The sequence below is a fragment of the Mustelus asterias genome, chromosome 8 (assembly GCF_964213995.1).
Source record: "Mustelus asterias chromosome 8, sMusAst1.hap1.1, whole genome shotgun sequence".
Classification (NCBI taxonomy): domain Eukaryota; kingdom Metazoa; phylum Chordata; class Chondrichthyes; order Carcharhiniformes; family Triakidae; genus Mustelus; species Mustelus asterias.
Window position 1 is genome coordinate 27,377,478 of NC_135808.1, and position 18,412 is coordinate 27,395,889.

Sequence of the window (18,412 nt, forward strand, 5' to 3'; positions counted from 1 at the left end):
CAATCGGCCTCCCATCTTCGGGTCAGCGTCCCCCAAGGCGATCTTCATGACACATGACAACGCAGAATGGCCCAGCAGAAACTGACAGGAAAGTTCTAAGTACACGAGGAAGGCCTCAACCGGGATCTTGGCTTCAAGTCACACGATTCCAGCCCCTCGCCATGCTGTTCGGATTTCCAATATCTTACTCACTGCGCTCGCATTAGACAATTCACAGATCATTATCCTTCCTCCTGACGCGCATTGTCTGTACCTTTCAACACTGGATAAACAGTAAAGACTCACATCCTAACCATTGTTCACAATCCAAATGGTAATTGTTTTCTGATTGTGTCTTGGCCTGACGATGCTTTGATGTGAACATAATTCCGTTCACTTGGTGGACTTTAAGCTATTTTTGTGAGTGTCCCCCGGCAGGTCCACATCAGAGGAGATTAAAATGTTGGTGAATTGAATGAAGGTTTATCTGCAGCGACGGAATATATCCAAGGCATGTAAAGAATGGCATTTTGGAAAGCGTATTCCCTTGAGAGATATTATTTTCACTTTCAAATGTTGGCGACCTCAAATGTGCAATCAGAACCACGAAAATTTCGAAAACCTCCCCATCGGGGAATTGAACCCCGGTCGCCCGCGTGATAGGCGAGAATACTAACCACCATACTAACGAGGAAGCAATGCTGCCTGTTCGCGAGCACATTGAGCTCAGGTACGCATTGTAGATTTGTTGTCGAGGAACGACAGAACTGTGCTGAGACGTGTTTTCTGTGCCGATTACGGAGTGCTATTTAATGGAGCAAACTGCAGCTTTACCCAATTGACTGCGTCTTGTAGATGAGCAGTAAAGAGATTGGAAGGGACGCATGAAAACATCAAGAAGGTGGAGATCGAAAGGAGCGCTTGCATGTTCTTTTCAATTGTGGAGTAAAGATGGCATGTCTGCAAATCTGAACATGTTGGACTGATTCAGCTGCTCTCTCTCAACAGTCGCGTCAGAGCTGCTGATATGTTCCAGCACTTTTGTTTGTTCTTTCTGATTTCAGCATCTGCAGTATTTTGTTTTTATCTAATGGCTGGAAATTCATAATTGTTCCCTCCCAAAACGCTGGAAGTCCAAAGTTGCTGACAGCTGAGATTTTGTTCATGGTTTTCTTTTGGATTGACTGTGGTATAGTTGCAGATTCATTAAAATTATCATTGCCAATCACACATAATTATGGGAAGAATTTGCTCTGCAGCAACGACCACCTCATCAATTGTTTGATACAGATTTTTTTGATAAATGCTTCCTCAGTTCACATCATATTCGTGCGAATCTCTGCCAGCCACTGGAAAATGAAGCCAGATTCCAAACCGTTTCTAAAATCTTGAAGTCGTTGTTTAGATATTCTGTGTCTCCCATGATTATTTTAAGGTGCTCAATTAAAACTCCATGGTGTAGCGACGGATTCGAAAAATAATACACAGTTCTAAGCAGTTTCTGAAAGATCGAACCACGTCATGCCTGCAGCGGAAAAGGCAGCCACTTTATCCGATCGAGTCAGGGCAGACGATTCACCATTTCGCCACCTTGTTCTGTCCCAACGCTGAGCTCAGGTGAATAATGGAGACGCTGACACGAGGATCACTTATCAGCTTGGCTTGACATCCCAAATACAGTTGGTAGTTTAACAAACATTTGAATTATTGCAGAACAAATTGCTGGACGTTTTCAATATGAGTGATTAATTAAGTTCTCTTCCAAAGCCCCTTTGTGATGTGATCAGTTGTTTTGGGAATGAAAATAACATTCCCTGACCGGGAATCGAACCCGGGCCGCGGCGATGAGAACGCCGAATCCTAACCACGAGACCACCAGGGAGCACGTGCAACCGGGTCGGACTGACCAGCCAACAGTGTCACTTTCTATTCTGGGAACACTTCGACAGACTCGGTCAATCGGCCTCCCATCTTCGGGTCAGCGTTCCCCAAGGCGATCTTCATGACACATGACAACGCAGAATGGCCCAGCAGAAACTGACAGGAAAGTTCTACGTACACGAGGAAGGCCTCAACCGGGATCTTGGCTTCAAGCCACACGATTCCAACCCCTCGCCATGCTGTTCGGATTTACAATATCTTACTCTCTGCACTCGCATTAGACAATTCACACATCATTATCCTGTGATTATCCTTCCTCCTGACGCGCATTGTCTGTACCTTTCAACACTGGATAAACAGTAAAGACTCACATTCTAACCATTGTTCACAATCCAAATGGAAATTGTTTTCTGATTGTGTCTTGGCCTGACGATGCCGTGATGTGAACGTAACTCCGTTCACCTGGTGGACCTTCAGCTATTTTTGTGAGAATTCTCGTGTTCCCCCGCCAATCCAATGCCGGCAGGTCCACATCAGAGTAGAGTAAAATGTTGCAGAATTGAATGATGGTGGATGAATTGAATGCTGCGAAGGAATCTTTCAAAGGCATATAAAGGGTGACATTTTGGAAAGCGTATTGCTTTGAGAGTTATTATTTTCACTTTCAAATGTTGGCGACATCAAATGTGCAATTTGATTCACGAAAATTGCGATAAACTCCCCGTCGGGGAATTGAACCCCGGTCTCCCGCGTGACAGGCGGGGATACTAACCACTATACTAACGAGGAAGCAATGCTCCCCGGGTGCGAGCACATTGAGCTGAGCTACGCATTATAGATTTGTTGTCGAGGAACGTCAGAACTGTGCCGAGACGTGTTTTCTGTGCCGATTACGGAGTGCTATTTAATGGAGCAAACTGCAGCTTTACCCAATTGACTGCGTCTTGTAGATGAGCAGTAAAGAGATTGAAAGGGACGCATGAAAACATCAAGAAGGTGGAGATCGAATGGAGCGCTTGCATGTTCTTTTTCATTGTGGAGCAAAGATGGCATGTCTGCAAATCTGAACATGTTGGACTGATTCAGCTGCTCTCTCTCAACAGGTCGCGTCAGAGCTGCTGATATGTTCCAGCACTTTTGTTTGTTCTTTCTGATTTCAGCATCTGCAGTATTTTGCTTTTATCTAATGGCTGGAAATTCATAATTGTTCCCTCCCAAAACGCTGGAAGTCCAAAGTTGCTGACAGCTGAGATTTTGTTCATGGTGTTCTTTTGGATTGACGGTGGTATAGTTGCAGATTCATTAAAATTATCATTGCCAATCACACATAATTATGGGAAGAATTTGTTCTGCAGCAACGACCACATCATCAATTGTTTGATATAGATTTGTTTGATCAATGCTGCCTCAGTTCACATCATATTCGTGCACATCTCTGCCAGCCACTGGAAAATGAAGCCAGATTCCAAACCGTTTCTAAAATCTTGAAGTCGTTGTTTAGATATTCTGTGTCTCCCATGATTATTTTAAGGTGCTCAATTAAAACTCCATGGTGTAGCGACGGATTCGAAAAATAATACACAGTTCTAAGCAGTTTCTGAAAGATCGAACCACGTCATGCCTGCAGCGGAAAAGGCAGCCACTTTGTCCGATCGAGTCAGGGCAGACGATTCACCATTTCGCCACCTTGTTCTGTCCCAACGCTGAGCTCAGGTTAATAATGGAGACGCTGACACGAGGATCACTTATCAGCTTGGCTTGACATCCCAAATACAGTTGGTAGTTTAACAAACATTTGAATTATTGCAGAACAAATTGCTGGACGTTTTCAATATGAGTGATTAATTAAGTTCTCTTCCAAAGCCCCTTTGTGATGTGATCAGTTGTTTTGGGAATGAAAATAACATTCCCTGACCGGGAATCGAACCCGGGCCGCGGCGGTGAGAACGCCGAATCCTAACCACTAGACCACCAGGGAGCACATGCAACCGGGTCGGACTGACCAGCCAACAGTGTCAGTTTCTATTCTGGGAACACTTCGACAGACTCGGTCAATCGGCCTCCCATCTTCGGGTCAGCGTTCCCCAAGGCGATCTTCATGACACATGACAACGCAGAATGGCCCAACAGAAACTGACAGGAAAGTTCTACGTACACGAGGAAGGCCTCAACCGGGATCTTGGCTTCAAGTCACACGATTCCAACCCCTCGCCATTCTGTTCGGATTTACAATATCTTACTCTCTGCACTCGCATTAGACAATTCACACATCATTATCCTGTGATTATCCTTCCTCCTGACGCGCATTGTCTGTACCTTTCAACACTGGATAAACAGTAAAGACTCACATTCTAACCATTGTTCACAATCCAAATGGAAATTGTTTTCTGATTGTGTCTTGGCCTGACGATGCCGTGATGTGAACGTAACTCCGTTCACCTGGTGGACCTTCAGCTATTTTTGTGGGAATTCTCGTGTTCCCCCGCCAATCCAATGCCGGCAGGTCTACATCAGAGTAGAGTAAAATGTTGCAGAATTGAATGATGGTGGATGAATTGAATGCTGCGAAGGAATCTTTCAAAGGCATATAAAGAGTGACATTTTGGAAAGCGTATTGCTTTGAGAGTTATTATTTTCACTTTCAAATGTTGGCGACATCAAATGTGCAATTTGATTCACGAAAATTGCGATAAACTCCCCGTCGGGGAATTGTACCCGGTCTCCCGCGTTACAGGCGGGGATACTAACCACTATACTAACGAGGAAGCAATGCTCCCCGGGTGCGAGCACATTGAGCTGAGCTACGCATTATAGATTTGTTGTCGAGGAACGTCAGAACTGTGCCGAGACGTGTTTTCTGTGCCGATTACGGAGTGCTATTTAATGGAGCAAACTGCAGCTTTACCCAATTGGCTGCGTCTTGTAGATGAGCAGTAAAGAGATTGAAAGGGACGCATGAAAACATCAAGAAGGTGGAGATCGAAAGGAGCGCTTGCATGTTCTTTTTCATTGTGGAGCAAAGATGGCATGTCTGCAAATCTGAACATGTTGGACTGATTTAGCTGCTCTCTCTCAACAGGTCGCGTCAGAGCTGCTGATATGTTCCAGCACTTTTGTTAATTCTTTCTGATTTCAGCATCTGCAGTATTTTGCTTTTATCTAATGGCTGGAAATTCATAATTGTTCCCTCCCAAAACGCTGGAAGTCCAAAGTTGCTGACAGCTGAGATTTTGTTCATGGTGTCCTTTTGGATTGACCGTGGTATAGTTGCAGATTCATTAAAATTATCATTGCCAATCACACATAATTATGGGAAGAATTTGTTCTGCTGCAACGACCACATCATCAATTGTTTGATATAGATTTGTTTGATCAATGCTGCCTCAGTTCACATCATATTCGTGCACATATCTGCCAGCCACTGGAAAATGAAGCCAGATTCCAAACCGTTTCTAAAATCTTGAAGTCGTTGTTTAGATATTCTGTGTCTCCCATGATTATTTTAAGGTGCTCAATTAAAACTCCATGGTGTAGCGACGGATTCGAAAAATAATACACAGTTCTAAGCAGTTTCTGAAAGATCGAACCACGTCATGCCTGCAGCGGAAAAGGCAGCCACTTTGTCCGATCGAGTCAGGGCAGACGATTCACCATTTCGCCACCTTGTTCTGTCCCAACGCTGAGCTCAGGTTAATAATGGAGACGCTGACACGAGGATCACTTATCAGCTTGGCTTGACATCCCAAATACAGTTGGTAGTTTAACAAACATTTGAATTATTGCAGAACAAATTGCTGGACGTTTTCAATATGAGTGATTAATTAAGTTCTCTTCCAAAGCCCCTTTGTGATGTGATCAGTTGTTTTGGGAATGAAAATAACATTCCCTGACCGGGAATCGAACCCGGGCCGCGGCGGTGAAAACGCCGAATCCTAACCACTAGACCACCAGGGAGCACGTGCAACCGGGTCGGACTGACCAGCCAACAGTGTCACTTTCTATTCTGGGAACACTTCGACAGACTCGGTCAATCGGCCTCCCATCTTCGGGTCAGCGTTCCCCAAGGCGATCTTCATGACACATGACAACGCAGAATGGCCCAGCAGAAACTGACAGGAAAGTTCTACGTACACGAGGAAGGCCTCAACCGGGATCTTGGCTTCAAGTCACACGATTCCAACCCCTCGCCATGCTGTTCGGATTTACAATATCTTACTCTCTGCACTCGCATTAGACAATTCACACATCATTATCCTGTGATTATCCTTCCTCCTGACGCGCATTGTCTGTACCTTTCAACACTGGATAAACAGTAAAGACTCACATTCTAACCATTGTTCACAATCCAAATGGAAATTGTTTTCTGATTGTGTCTTGGCCTGACGATGCCGTGATGTGAACGTAACTCCGTTCACCTGGTGGACCTTCAGCTATTTTTGTGAGAATTCTCGTGTTCCCCCGCCATCCAATGCCGGCAGGTCCACATCAGAGTAGAGAAAAATGTTGCAGAATTGAATGATGGTGGATGAATTGAATGCTGCGAAGGAATCTTTCAAAGGCATATAAAGAGTGACATTTTGGAAAGAGTATTGCTTTGAGAGTTATTATTTTCACTTTCAAATGTTGGCGACATCAAATGTGCAATTTGATTCACGAAAATTGCGATAAACTCCCCGTCGGGGAATTGAACCCCGGTCTCCCGCGTGACAGGCGGGGATACTAACCACTATACTAACGAGGAAGCAATGCTCCCCGGGTGCGAGCACATTGAGCTGAGCTACGCATTATAGATTTGTTGTCGAGGAACGTCAGAACAGTGCCGAGACGTGTTTTCTGTGCCGATTACGGAGTGCTATTTAATGGAGCAAACTGCAGCTTTACCCAATTGACTGCGTCTTGTAGATGAGCAGTAAAGAGATTGAAAGGGACGCATGAAAACATCAAGAAGGTGGAGATCGAATGGAGCGCTTGCATGTTCTTTTTCATTGTGGAGCAAAGATGGCATGTCTGCAAATCTGAACATGTTGGATTGATTTAGCTGCTCTCTCTCAACAGGTCGCGTCAGAGCTGCTGATATGTTCCAGCACTTTTGTTTGTTCTTTCTGATTTCAGCATCTGCAGTATTTTGCTTTTATCTAATGGCTGGAAATTCATAATTGTTCCCTCCCAAAACGCTGGAAGTCCAAAGTTGCTGACAGCTGAGATTTTGTTCATGGTGTTCTTTTGGATTGACCGTGGTATAGTTGCAGATTCATTAAAATTATCATTGCCAATCACACATAATTATGGGAAGAATTTGTTCTGCAGCAACGACCACATCATCAATTGTTTGATATAGATTTGTTTGATCAATGCTGCCTCAGTTCACATCATATTCGTGCACATCTCTGCCAGCCACTGGAAAATGAAGCCAGATTCCAAACCGTTTCTAAAATCTTGAAGTCGTTGTTTAGATATTCTGTGTCTCCCATGATTATTTTAAGGTGCTCAATTAAAACTCCATGGTGTAGCGACGGATTCGAAAAATAATACACAGTTCTAAGCAGTTTCTGAAAGATCGAACCACGTCATGCCTGCAGCGGAAAAGGCAGCCACTTTGTCCGATCGAGTCAGGGCAGACGATTCACCATTTCGCCACCTTGTTCTGTCCCAACGCTGAGCTCAGGTTAATAATGGAGACGCTGACACGAGGATCACTTATCAGCTTGGCTTGACATCCCAAATATAGTTGGTAGTTTAACAAACATTTGAATTATTGCAGAACAAATTGCTGGACGTTTTCAATATGAGTGATTAATTAAGTTCTCTTCCAAAGCCCCTTTGTGATGTGATCAGTTGTTTTGGGAATGAAAATAACACTCCCTGACCGGGAATCGAACCCGGGCCGCGGCGGTGAGAACGCCGAATCCTAACCACTAGACCACCAGGGAGCACATGCAACCGGGTCGGACTGACCAGCCAACAGTGTCACTTTCTATTCTGGGAACACTTCGACAGACTCGGTCAATCGGCCTCCCATCTTCGGGTCAGCGTTCCCCAAGGCGATCTTCATGACACATGACAACGCAGAATGGCCCAGCAGAAACTGACAGGAAAGTTCTACGTACACGAGGAAGGCCTCAACCGGGATCTTGGCTTCAAGCCACACGATTCCAACCCCTCGCCATGCTGTTCGGATTTACAATATCTTTCTCTCTGCACTCGCATTAGACAATTCACACATCATTATCCTGTGATTATCCTTCCTCCTGACGCGCATTGTCTGTACCTTTCAACACTGGATAAACAGTAAAGACTCACATTCTAACCATTGTTCACAATCCAAATGGAAATTGTTTTCTGATTGTGTCTTGGCCTGACGATGCCGTGATGTGAACGTAACTCCGTTCACCTGGTGGACCTTCAGCTATTTTTGTGAGAATTCTCGTGTTCCCCCGCCATCCAATGCCGGCAGGTCCACATCAGAGTAGAGTAAAATGTTGCAGAATTGAATGATGGTGGATGAATTGAATGCTGCGAAGGAATCTTTCAAAGGCATATAAAGAGTGACATTTTGGAAAGAGTATTGCTTTGAGAGTTATTATTTTCACTTTCAAATGTTGGCGACATCAAATGTGCAATTTGATTCACGAAAATTGCGATAAACTCCCCGTCGGGGAATTGAACCCCGGTCTCCCGCGTGACAGGCGGGGATACTAACCACTATACTAACGAGGAAGCAATGCTCCCCGGGTGCGAGCACATTGAGCTGAGCTACGCATTATAGATTTGTTGTCGAGGAACGTCAGAACTGTGCCGAGACGTGTTTTCTGTGCCGATTACGGAGTGCTATTTAATGGAGCAAACTGCAGCTTTACCCAATTGACTGCGTCTTGTAGATGAGCAGTAAAGAGATTGAAAGGGACGCATGAAAACATCAAGAAGGTGGAGATCGAATGGAGCGCTTGCATGTTCTTTTTCATTGTGGAGCAAAGATGGCATGTCTGCAAATCTGAACATGTTGGATTGATTTAGCTGCTCTCTCTCAACAGGTCGCGTCAGAGCTGCTGATATGTTCCAGCACTTTTGTTTGTTCTTTCTGATTTCAGCATCTGCAGTATTTTGCTTTTATCTAATGGCTGGAAATTCATAATTGTTCCCTCCCAAAACGCTGGAAGTCCAAAGTTGCTGACAGCTGAGATTTTGTTCATGGTGTTCTTTTGGATTGACCGTGGTATAGTTGCAGATTCATTAAAATTATCATTGCCAATCACACATAATTATGGGAAGAATTTGTTCTGCAGCAACGACCACATCATCAATTGTTTGATATAGATTTGTTTGATCAATGCTGCCTCAGTTCACATCATATTCGTGCACATCTCTGCCAGCCACTGGAAAATGAAGCCAGATTCCAAACCGTTTCTAAAATCTTGAAGTCGTTGTTTAGATATTCTGTGTCTCCCATGATTATTTTAAGGTGCTCAATTAAAACTCCATGGTGTAGCGACGGATTCGAAAAATAATACACAGTTCTAAGCAGTTTCTGAAAGATCGAACCACGTCATGCCTGCAGCGGAAAAGGCAGCCACTTTGTCCGATCGAGTCAGGGCAGACGATTCACCATTTCGCCACCTTGTTCTGTCCCAACGCTGAGCTCAGGTTAATAATGGAGACGCTGACACGAGGATCACTTATCAGCTTGGCTTGACATCCCAAATATAGTTGGTAGTTTAACAAACATTTGAATTATTGCAGAACAAATTGCTGGACGTTTTCAATATGAGTGATTAATTAAGTTCTCTTCCAAAGCCCCTTTGTGATGTGATCAGTTGTTTTGGGAATGAAAATAACATTCCCTGACCGGGAATCGAACCCGGGCCGCGGCGGTGAGAACGCCGAATCCTAACCACTAGACCACCAGGGAGCACATGCAACCGGGTCGGACTGACCAGCCAACAGTGTCACTTTCTATTCTGGGAACACTTCGACAGACTCGGTCAATCGGCCTCCCATCTTCGGGTCAGCGTTCCCCAAGGCGATCTTCATGACACATGACAACGCAGAATGGCCCAGCAGAAACTGACAGGAAAGTTCGACGTACACGAGGAAGGCCTCAACCGGGATCTTGGCTTCAAGCCACACGATTCCAACCCCTCGCCATGCTGTTCGGATTTACAATATCTTACTCTCTGCACTCGCATTAGACAATTCACACATCATTATCCTGTGATTATCCTTCCTCCTGACGCGCATTGTCTGTACCATTCAAGACTGGATAAACAGTAAAGACTCACATTCTAACCATTGTTCACAATCCAAATGGAAATTGTTTTCTGATTGTGTCTTGGCCTGACGATGCCGTGATGTGAACGTAACTCCGTTCACCTGGTGGACCTTCAGCTATTTTTGTGAGAATTCTCGTGTTCCCCCGCCAATCCAATGCCGGCAGGTCCACATCAGAGTAGAGTAAAATGTTGCAGAATTGAATGATGGTGGATGAATTGAATGCTGCGAAGGAATCTTTCAAAGGCATATAAAGGGTGACATTTTGGAAAGCGTATTGCTTTGAGAGTTATTATTTTCACTTTCAAATGTTGGCGACATCAAATGTGCAATTTGATTCACGAAAATTGCGATAAACTCCCCGTCGGGGAATTGAACCCCGGTCTCCCGCGTGACAGGCGGGGATACTAACCACTATACTAACGAGGAAGCAATGCTCCCCGGGTGCGAGCACATTGAGCTGAGCTACGCATTATAGATTTGTTGTCGAGGAACGTCAGAACTGTGCCGAGACGTGTTTTCTGTGCCGATTACGGAGTGCTATTTAATGGAGCAAACTGCAGCTTTACCCAATTGACTGCGTCTTGTAGATGAGCAGTAAAGAGATTGAAAGGGACGCATGAAAACATCAAGAAGGTGGAGATCGAATGGAGCGCTTGCATGTTCTTTTTCATTGTGGAGCAAAGATGGCATGTCTGCAAATCTGAACATGTTGGACTGATTCAGCTGCTCTCTCTCAACAGGTCGCGTCAGAGCTGCTGATATGTTCCAGCACTTTTGTTTGTTCTTTCTGATTTCAGCATCTGCAGTATTTTGCTTTTATCTAATGGCTGGAAATTCATAATTGTTCCCTCCCAAAACGCTGGAAGTCCAAAGTTGCTGACAGCTGAGATTTTGTTCATGGTGTTCTTTTGGATTGACGGTGGTATAGTTGCAGATTCATTAAAATTATCATTGCCAATCACACATAATTATGGGAAGAATTTGTTCTGCAGCAACGACCACATCATCAATTGTTTGATATAGATTTGTTTGATCAATGCTGCCTCAGTTCACATCATATTCGTGCACATCTCTGCCAGCCACTGGAAAATGAAGCCAGATTCCAAACCGTTTCTAAAATCTTGAAGTCGTTGTTTAGATATTCTGTGTCTCCCATGATTATTTTAAGGTGCTCAATTAAAACTCCATGGTGTAGCGACGGATTCGAAAAATAATACACAGTTCTAAGCAGTTTCTGAAAGATCGAACCACGTCATGCCTGCAGCGGAAAAGGCAGCCACTTTGTCCGATCGAGTCAGGGCAGACGATTCACCATTTCGCCACCTTGTTCTGTCCCAACGCTGAGCTCAGGTTAATAATGGAGACGCTGACACGAGGATCACTTATCAGCTTGGCTTGACATCCCAAATACAGTTGGTAGTTTAACAAACATTTGAATTATTGCAGAACAAATTGCTGGACGTTTTCAATATGAGTGATTAATTAAGTTCTCTTCCAAAGCCCCTTTGTGATGTGATCAGTTGTTTTGGGAATGAAAATAACATTCCCTGACCGGGAATCGAACCCGGGCCGCGGCGGTGAGAACGCCGAATCCTAACCACTAGACCACCAGGGAGCACATGCAACCGGGTCGGACTGACCAGCCAACAGTGTCACTTTCTATTCTGGGAACACTTCGACAGACTCGGTCAATCGGCCTCCCATCTTCGGGTCAGCGTTCCCCAAGGCGATCTTCATGACACATGACAACGCAGAATGGCCCAACAGAAACTGACAGGAAAGTTCTACGTACACGAGGAAGGCCTCAACCGGGATCTTGGCTTCAAGTCACACGATTCCAACCCCTCGCCATGCTGTTCGGATTTACAATATCTTACTCTCTGCACTCGCATTAGACAATTCACACATCATTATCCTGTGATTATCCTTCCTCCTGACGCGCATTGTCTGTACCTTTCAACACTGGATAAACAGTAAAGACTCACATTCTAACCATTGTTCACAATCCAAATGGAAATTGTTTTCTGATTGTGTCTTGGCCTGACGATGCCGTGATTGAACGTAACTCCGTTCACCTGGTGGACCTTCAGCTATTTTTGTGGGAATTCTCGTGTTCCCCCGCCAATCCAATGCCGGCAGGTCTACATCAGAGTAGAGTAAAATGTTGCAGAATTGAATGATGGTGGATGAATTGAATGCTGCGAAGGAATCTTTCAAGGGCATATAAAGAGTGACATTTTGGAAAGCGTATTGCTTTGAGAGTTATTATTTTCACTTTCAAATGTTGGCGACATCAAATGTGCAATTTGATTCACGAAAATTGCGATAAACTCCCCGTCGGGGAATTGTACCCGGTCTCCCGCGTGACAGGCGGGGATACTAACCACTATACTAACGAGGAAGCAATGCTCCCCGGGTGCGAGCACATTGAGCTGAGCTACGCATTATAGATTTGTTGTCGAGGAACGTCAGAACTGTGCCGAGACGTGTTTTCTGTGCCGATTACGGAGTGCTATTTAATGGAGCAAACTGCAGCTTTACCCAATTGGCTGCGTCTTGTAGATGAGCAGTAAAGAGATTGAAAGGGACGCATGAAAACATCAAGAAGGTGGAGATCGAAAGGAGCGCTTGCATGTTCTTTTTCATTGTGGAGCAAAGATGGCATGTCTGCAAATCTGAACATGTTGGACTGATTTAGCTGCTCTCTCTCAACAGGTCGCGTCAGAGCTGCTGATATGTTCCAGCACTTTTGTTAATTCTTTCTGATTTCAGCATCTGCAGTATTTTGCTTTTATCTAATGGCTGGAAATTCATAATTGTTCTCTCCCAAAACGCTGGAAGTCCAAAGTTGCTGACAGCTGAGATTTTGTTCATGGTGTTCTTTTGGATTGACCGTGGTATAGTTGCAGATTCATTAAAATTATCATTGCCAATCACACATAATTATGGGAAGAATTTGTTCTGCAGCAACGACCACATCATCAATTGTTTGATATAGATTTTTTTGATCAATGGTGCCTCAGTTCACATCATATTCGTGCACATCTCTGCCAGCCACTGGAAAATGAAGCCAGATTCCAAACCGTTTCTAAAATCTTGAAGTCGTTGTTTAGATATTCTGTGTCTCCCATGATTATTTTAAGGTGCTCAATTAAAACTCCATGGTGTAGCGACGGATTCGAAAAATAATACACAGTTCTAAGCAGTTTCTGAAAGATCGAACCACGTCATGCCTGCAGCGGAAAAGGCAGCCACTTTGTCCGATCGAGTCAGGGCAGACGATTCACCATTTCGCCACCTTGTTCTGTCCCAACGCTGAGCTCAGGTTAATAATGGAGACGCTGACACGAGGATCACTTATCAGCTTGGCTTGACATCCCAAATACAGTTGGTAGTTTAACAAACATTTGAATTATTGCAGAACAAATTGCTGGACGTTTTCAATATGAGTGATTAATTAAGTTCTCTTCCAAAGCCCCTTTGTGATGTGATCAGTTGTTTTGGGAATGAAAGTAACATTCCCTGACCGGGAATCGAACCCGGGCCGCGGCGGTGAAAACGCCGAATCCTAACCACTAGACCACCAGGGAACACGTGCAACCGGGTCGGACTGACCAGCCAACAGTGTCACTTTCTATTCTGGGAACACTTCGACAGACTCGGTCAATCGGCCTCCCATCTTCGGGTCAGCGTTCCCCAAGGCGATCTTCATGACACATGACAACGCAGAATGGCCCAGCAGAAACTGACAGGAAAGTTCTACGTACACGAGGAAGGCCTCAACCGGGATCTTGGCTTCAAGCCACACGATTCCAACCCCTCGCCATGCTGTTCGGATTTACAATATCTTACTCTCTGCACTCGCATTAGACAATTCACACATCATTATCCTGTGATTATCCTTCCTCCTGACGCGCATTGTCTGTACCTTTCAACACTGGATAAACAGTAAAGACTCACATTCTAACCATTGTTCACAATCCAAATGGAAATTGTTTTCTGATTGTGTCTTGGCCTGACGATGCCGTGATTGAACGTAACTCCGTTCACCTGGTGGACCTTCAGCTATTTTTGTGGGAATTCTCGTGTTCCCCCGCCAATCCAATGCCGGCAGGTCTACATCAGAGTAGAGTAAAATGTTGCAGAATTGAATGATGGTGGATGAATTGAATGCTGCGAAGGAATCTTTCAAGGGCATATAAAGAGTGACATTTTGGAAAGCGTATTGCTTTGAGAGTTATTATTTTCACTTTCAAATGTTGGCGACATCAAATGTGCAATTTGATTCACGAAAATTGCGATAAACTCCCCGTCGGGGAATTGAACCCCGGTCTCCCGCGTGACAGGCGGGGATACTAACCACTATACTAACGAGGAAGCAATGCTCCCCGGGTGCGAGCACATTGAGCTGAGCTACGCATTATAGATTTGTTGTCGAGGAACGTCAGAACTGTGCCGAGACGTGTTTTCTGTGCCGATTACGGAGTGCTATTTAATGGAGCAAACTGCAGCTTTACCCAATTGACTGCGTCTTGTAGATGAGCAGTAAAGAGATTGAAAGGGACGCATGAAAACATCAAGAAGGTGGAGATCGAATGGAGCGCTTGCATGTTCTTTTTCATTGTGGAGCAAAGATGGCATGTCTGCAAATCTGAACATGTTGGATTGATTTAGCTGCTCTCTCTCAACAGGTCGCGTCAGAGCTGCTGATATGTTCCAGCACTTTTGTTTGTTCTTTCTGATTTCAGCATCTGCAGTATTTTGCTTTTATCTAATGGCTGGAAATTCATAATTGTTCCCTCCCAAAACGCTGGAAGTCCAAAGTTGCTGACAGCTGAGATTTTGTTCATGGTGTTCTTTTGGATTGACCGTGGTATAGTTGCAGATTCATTAAAATTATCATTGCCAATCACACATAATTATGGGAAGAATTTGTTCTGCAGCAACGACCACATCATCAATTGTTTGATATAGATTTGTTTGATCAATGCTGCCTCAGTTCACATCATATTCGTGCACATCTCTGCCAGCCACTGGAAAATGAAGCCAGATTCCAAACCGTTTCTAAAATCTTGAAGTCGTTGTTTAGATATTCTGTGTCTCCCATGATTATTTTAAGGTGCTCAATTAAAACTCCATGGTGTAGCGACGGATTCGAAAAATAATACACAGTTCTAAGCAGTTTCTGAAAGATCGAACCACGTCATGCCTGCAGCGGAAAAGGCAGCCACTTTGTCCGATCGAGTCAGGGCAGACGATTCACCATTTCGCCACCTTGTTCTGTCCCAACGCTGAGCTCAGGTTAATAATGGAGACGCTGACACGAGGATCACTTATCAGCTTGGCTTGACATCCCAAATATAGTTGGTAGTTTAACAAACATTTGAATTATTGCAGAACAAATTGCTGGACGTTTTCAATATGAGTGATTAATTAAGTTCTCTTCCAAAGCCCCTTTGTGATGTGATCAGTTGTTTTGGGAATGAAAATAACATTCCCTGACCGGGAATCGAACCCGGGCCGCGGCGGTGAGAACGCCGAATCCTAACCACTAGACCACCAGGGAGCACATGCAACCGGGTCGGACTGACCAGCCAACAGTGTCACTTTCTATTCTGGGAACACTTCGACAGACTCGGTCAATCGGCCTCCCATCTTCGGGTCAGCGTTCCCCAAGGCGATCTTCATGACACATGACAACGCAGAATGGCCCAGCAGAAACTGACAGGAAAGTTCGACGTACACGAGGAAGGCCTCAACCGGGATCTTGGCTTCAAGCCACACGATTCCAACCCCTCGCCATGCTGTTCGGATTTACAATATCTTACTCTCTGCACTCGCATTAGACAATTCACACATCATTATCCTGTGATTATCCTTCCTCCTGACGCGCATTGTCTGTACCATTCAAGACTGGATAAACAGTAAAGACTCACATTCTAACCATTGTTCACAATCCAAATGGAAATTGTTTTCTGATTGTGTCTTGGCCTGACGATGCCGTGATGTGAACGTAACTCCGTTCACCTGGTGGACCTTCAGCTATTTTTGTGAGAATTCTCGTGTTCCCCCGCCAATCCAATGCCGGCAGGTCCACATCAGAGTAGAGTAAAATGTTGCAGAATTGAATGATGGTGGATGAATTGAATGCTGCGAAGGAATCTTTCAAAGGCATATAAAGGGTGACATTTTGGAAAGCGTATTGCTTTGAGAGTTATTATTTTCACTTTCAAATGTTGGCGACATCAAATGTGCAATTTGATTCACGAAAATTGCGATAAACTCCCCGTCGGGGAATTGAACCCCGGTCTCCCGCGTGACAGGCGGGGATACTAACCACTATACTAACGAGGAAGCAATGCTCCCCGGGTGCGAGCACATTGAGCTGAGCTACGCATTATAGATTTGTTGTCGAGGAACGTCAGAACTGTGCCGAGACGTGTTTTCTGTGCCGATTACGGAGTGCTATTTAATGGAGCAAACTGCAGCTTTACCCAATTGACTGCGTCTTGTAGATGAGCAGTAAAGAGATTGAAAGGGACGCATGAAAACATCAAGAAGGTGGAGATCGAATGGAGCGCTTGCATGTTCTTTTTCATTGTGGAGCAAAGATGGCATGTCTGCAAATCTGAACATGTTGGACTGATTCAGCTGCTCTCTCTCAACAGGTCGCGTCAGAGCTGCTGATATGTTCCAGCACTTTTGTTTGTTCTTTCTGATTTCAGCATCTGCAGTATTTTGCTTTTATCTAATGGCTGGAAATTCATAATTGTTCCCTCCCAAAACGCTGGAAGTCCAAAGTTGCTGACAGCTGAGATTTTGTTCATGGTGTTCTTTTGGATTGACCGTGGTATAGTTGCAGATTCATTAAAATTATCATTGCCAATCACACATAATTATGGGAAGAATTTGTTCTGCAGCAACGACCACATCATCAATTGTTTGATATAGATTTGTTTGATCAATGCTGCCTCAGTTCACATCATATTCGTGCACATCTCTGCCAGCCACTGGAAAATGAAGCCAGATTCCAAACCGTTTCTAAAATCTTGAAGTCGTTGTTTAGATATTCTGTGTCTCCCATGATTATTTTAAGGTGCTCAATTAAAACTCCATGGTGTAGCGACGGATTCGAAAAATAATACACAGTTCTAAGCAGTTTCTGAAAGATCGAACCACGTCATGCCTGCAGCGGAAAAGGCAGCCACTTTGTCCGATCGAGTCAGGGCAGACGATTCACCATTTCGCCACCTTGTTCTGTCCCAACGCTGAGCTCAGGTTAATAATGGAGACGCTGACACGAGGATCACTTATCAGCTTGGCTTGACATCCCAAATACAGTTGGTAGTTTAACAAACATTTGAATTATTGCAGAACAAATTGCTGGACGTTTTCAATATGAGTGATTAATTAAGTTCTCTTCCAAAGCCCCTTTGTGATGTGATCAGTTGTTTTGGGAATGAAAATAACATTCCCTGACCGGGAATCGAACCCGGGCCGCGGCGGTGAGAACGCCGAATCCTAACCACTAGACCACCAGGGAGCACATGCAACCGGGTCGGACTGACCAGCCAACAGTGTCACTTTCTATTCTGGGAACACTTCGACAGACTCGGTCAATCGGCCTCCCATCTTCGGGTCAGCGTTCCCCAAGGCGATCTTCATGACACATGACAACGCAGAATGGCCCAACAGAAACTGACAGGAAAGTTCTACGTACACGAGGAAGGCCTCAACCGGGATCTTGGCTTCAAGTCACACGATTCCAACCCCTCGCCATGCTGTTCGGATTTACAATATCTTACTCTCTGCACTCGCATTAGACAATTCACACATCATTATCCTGTGATTATCCTTCCTCCTGACGCGCATTGTCTGTACCTTTCAACACTGGATAAACAGTAAAGACTCACATTCTAACCATTGTTCACAATCCAAATGGAAATTGTTTTCTGATTGTGTCTTGGCCTGACGATGCCGTGATTGAACGTAACTCCGTTCACCTGGTGGACCTTCAGCTATTTTTGTGGGAATTCTCGTGTTCCCCCGCCAATCCAATGCCGGCAGGTCTACATCAGAGTAGAGTAAAATGTTGCAGAATTGAATGATGGTGGATGAATTGAATGCTGCGAAGGAATCTTTCAAGGGCATATAAAGAGTGACATTTTGGAAAGCGTATTGCTTTGAGAGTTATTATTTTCACTTTCAAATGTTGGCGACATCAAATGTGCAATTTGATTCACGAAAATTGCGATAAACTCCCCGTCGGGGAATTGTACCCGGT

General features: G+C 44.6%; 15 non-coding genes across 15 annotated transcripts; all 15 read right to left on the reverse strand.

The window, feature by feature from the left end:
• Positions 1-1,789: 1,789 nt before the first annotated feature.
• trnae-cuc (transfer RNA glutamic acid (anticodon CUC)) lies at positions 1,790-1,861 on the reverse strand. Its single transcript has one exon. It is a non-coding gene; the product is annotated as a tRNA-Glu (tRNA).
• Positions 1,862-2,577: 716 nt separating this feature from the next.
• Positions 2,578-2,649, reverse strand: trnad-guc (transfer RNA aspartic acid (anticodon GUC)). Its single transcript has one exon. It is a non-coding gene; the product is annotated as a tRNA-Asp (tRNA).
• Positions 2,650-3,766: 1,117 nt separating this feature from the next.
• Positions 3,767-3,838, reverse strand: trnae-cuc (transfer RNA glutamic acid (anticodon CUC)). The gene has a single exon. It is a non-coding gene; the product is annotated as a tRNA-Glu (tRNA).
• A 1,904-nt stretch (positions 3,839-5,742) lies between these two features.
• Positions 5,743-5,814, reverse strand: trnae-uuc (transfer RNA glutamic acid (anticodon UUC)). Its single transcript has one exon. It is a non-coding gene; the product is annotated as a tRNA-Glu (tRNA).
• A 715-nt stretch (positions 5,815-6,529) lies between these two features.
• trnad-guc (transfer RNA aspartic acid (anticodon GUC)) lies at positions 6,530-6,601 on the reverse strand. Its single transcript has one exon. It is a non-coding gene; the product is annotated as a tRNA-Asp (tRNA).
• A 1,117-nt stretch (positions 6,602-7,718) lies between these two features.
• On the reverse strand, positions 7,719-7,790 carry trnae-cuc (transfer RNA glutamic acid (anticodon CUC)). Its single transcript has one exon. It is a non-coding gene; the product is annotated as a tRNA-Glu (tRNA).
• A 715-nt stretch (positions 7,791-8,505) lies between these two features.
• trnad-guc (transfer RNA aspartic acid (anticodon GUC)) lies at positions 8,506-8,577 on the reverse strand. The gene has a single exon. It is a non-coding gene; the product is annotated as a tRNA-Asp (tRNA).
• A 1,117-nt stretch (positions 8,578-9,694) lies between these two features.
• trnae-cuc (transfer RNA glutamic acid (anticodon CUC)) lies at positions 9,695-9,766 on the reverse strand. Its single transcript has one exon. It is a non-coding gene; the product is annotated as a tRNA-Glu (tRNA).
• A 716-nt stretch (positions 9,767-10,482) lies between these two features.
• trnad-guc (transfer RNA aspartic acid (anticodon GUC)) lies at positions 10,483-10,554 on the reverse strand. The gene has a single exon. It is a non-coding gene; the product is annotated as a tRNA-Asp (tRNA).
• Positions 10,555-11,671: 1,117 nt separating this feature from the next.
• trnae-cuc (transfer RNA glutamic acid (anticodon CUC)) lies at positions 11,672-11,743 on the reverse strand. Its single transcript has one exon. It is a non-coding gene; the product is annotated as a tRNA-Glu (tRNA).
• Positions 11,744-13,646: 1,903 nt separating this feature from the next.
• trnae-uuc (transfer RNA glutamic acid (anticodon UUC)) lies at positions 13,647-13,718 on the reverse strand. The gene has a single exon. It is a non-coding gene; the product is annotated as a tRNA-Glu (tRNA).
• Positions 13,719-14,433: 715 nt separating this feature from the next.
• On the reverse strand, positions 14,434-14,505 carry trnad-guc (transfer RNA aspartic acid (anticodon GUC)). The gene has a single exon. It is a non-coding gene; the product is annotated as a tRNA-Asp (tRNA).
• Positions 14,506-15,622: 1,117 nt separating this feature from the next.
• On the reverse strand, positions 15,623-15,694 carry trnae-cuc (transfer RNA glutamic acid (anticodon CUC)). Its single transcript has one exon. It is a non-coding gene; the product is annotated as a tRNA-Glu (tRNA).
• A 716-nt stretch (positions 15,695-16,410) lies between these two features.
• Positions 16,411-16,482, reverse strand: trnad-guc (transfer RNA aspartic acid (anticodon GUC)). Its single transcript has one exon. It is a non-coding gene; the product is annotated as a tRNA-Asp (tRNA).
• A 1,117-nt stretch (positions 16,483-17,599) lies between these two features.
• On the reverse strand, positions 17,600-17,671 carry trnae-cuc (transfer RNA glutamic acid (anticodon CUC)). Its single transcript has one exon. It is a non-coding gene; the product is annotated as a tRNA-Glu (tRNA).
• Positions 17,672-18,412: the final 741 nt, after the last annotated feature.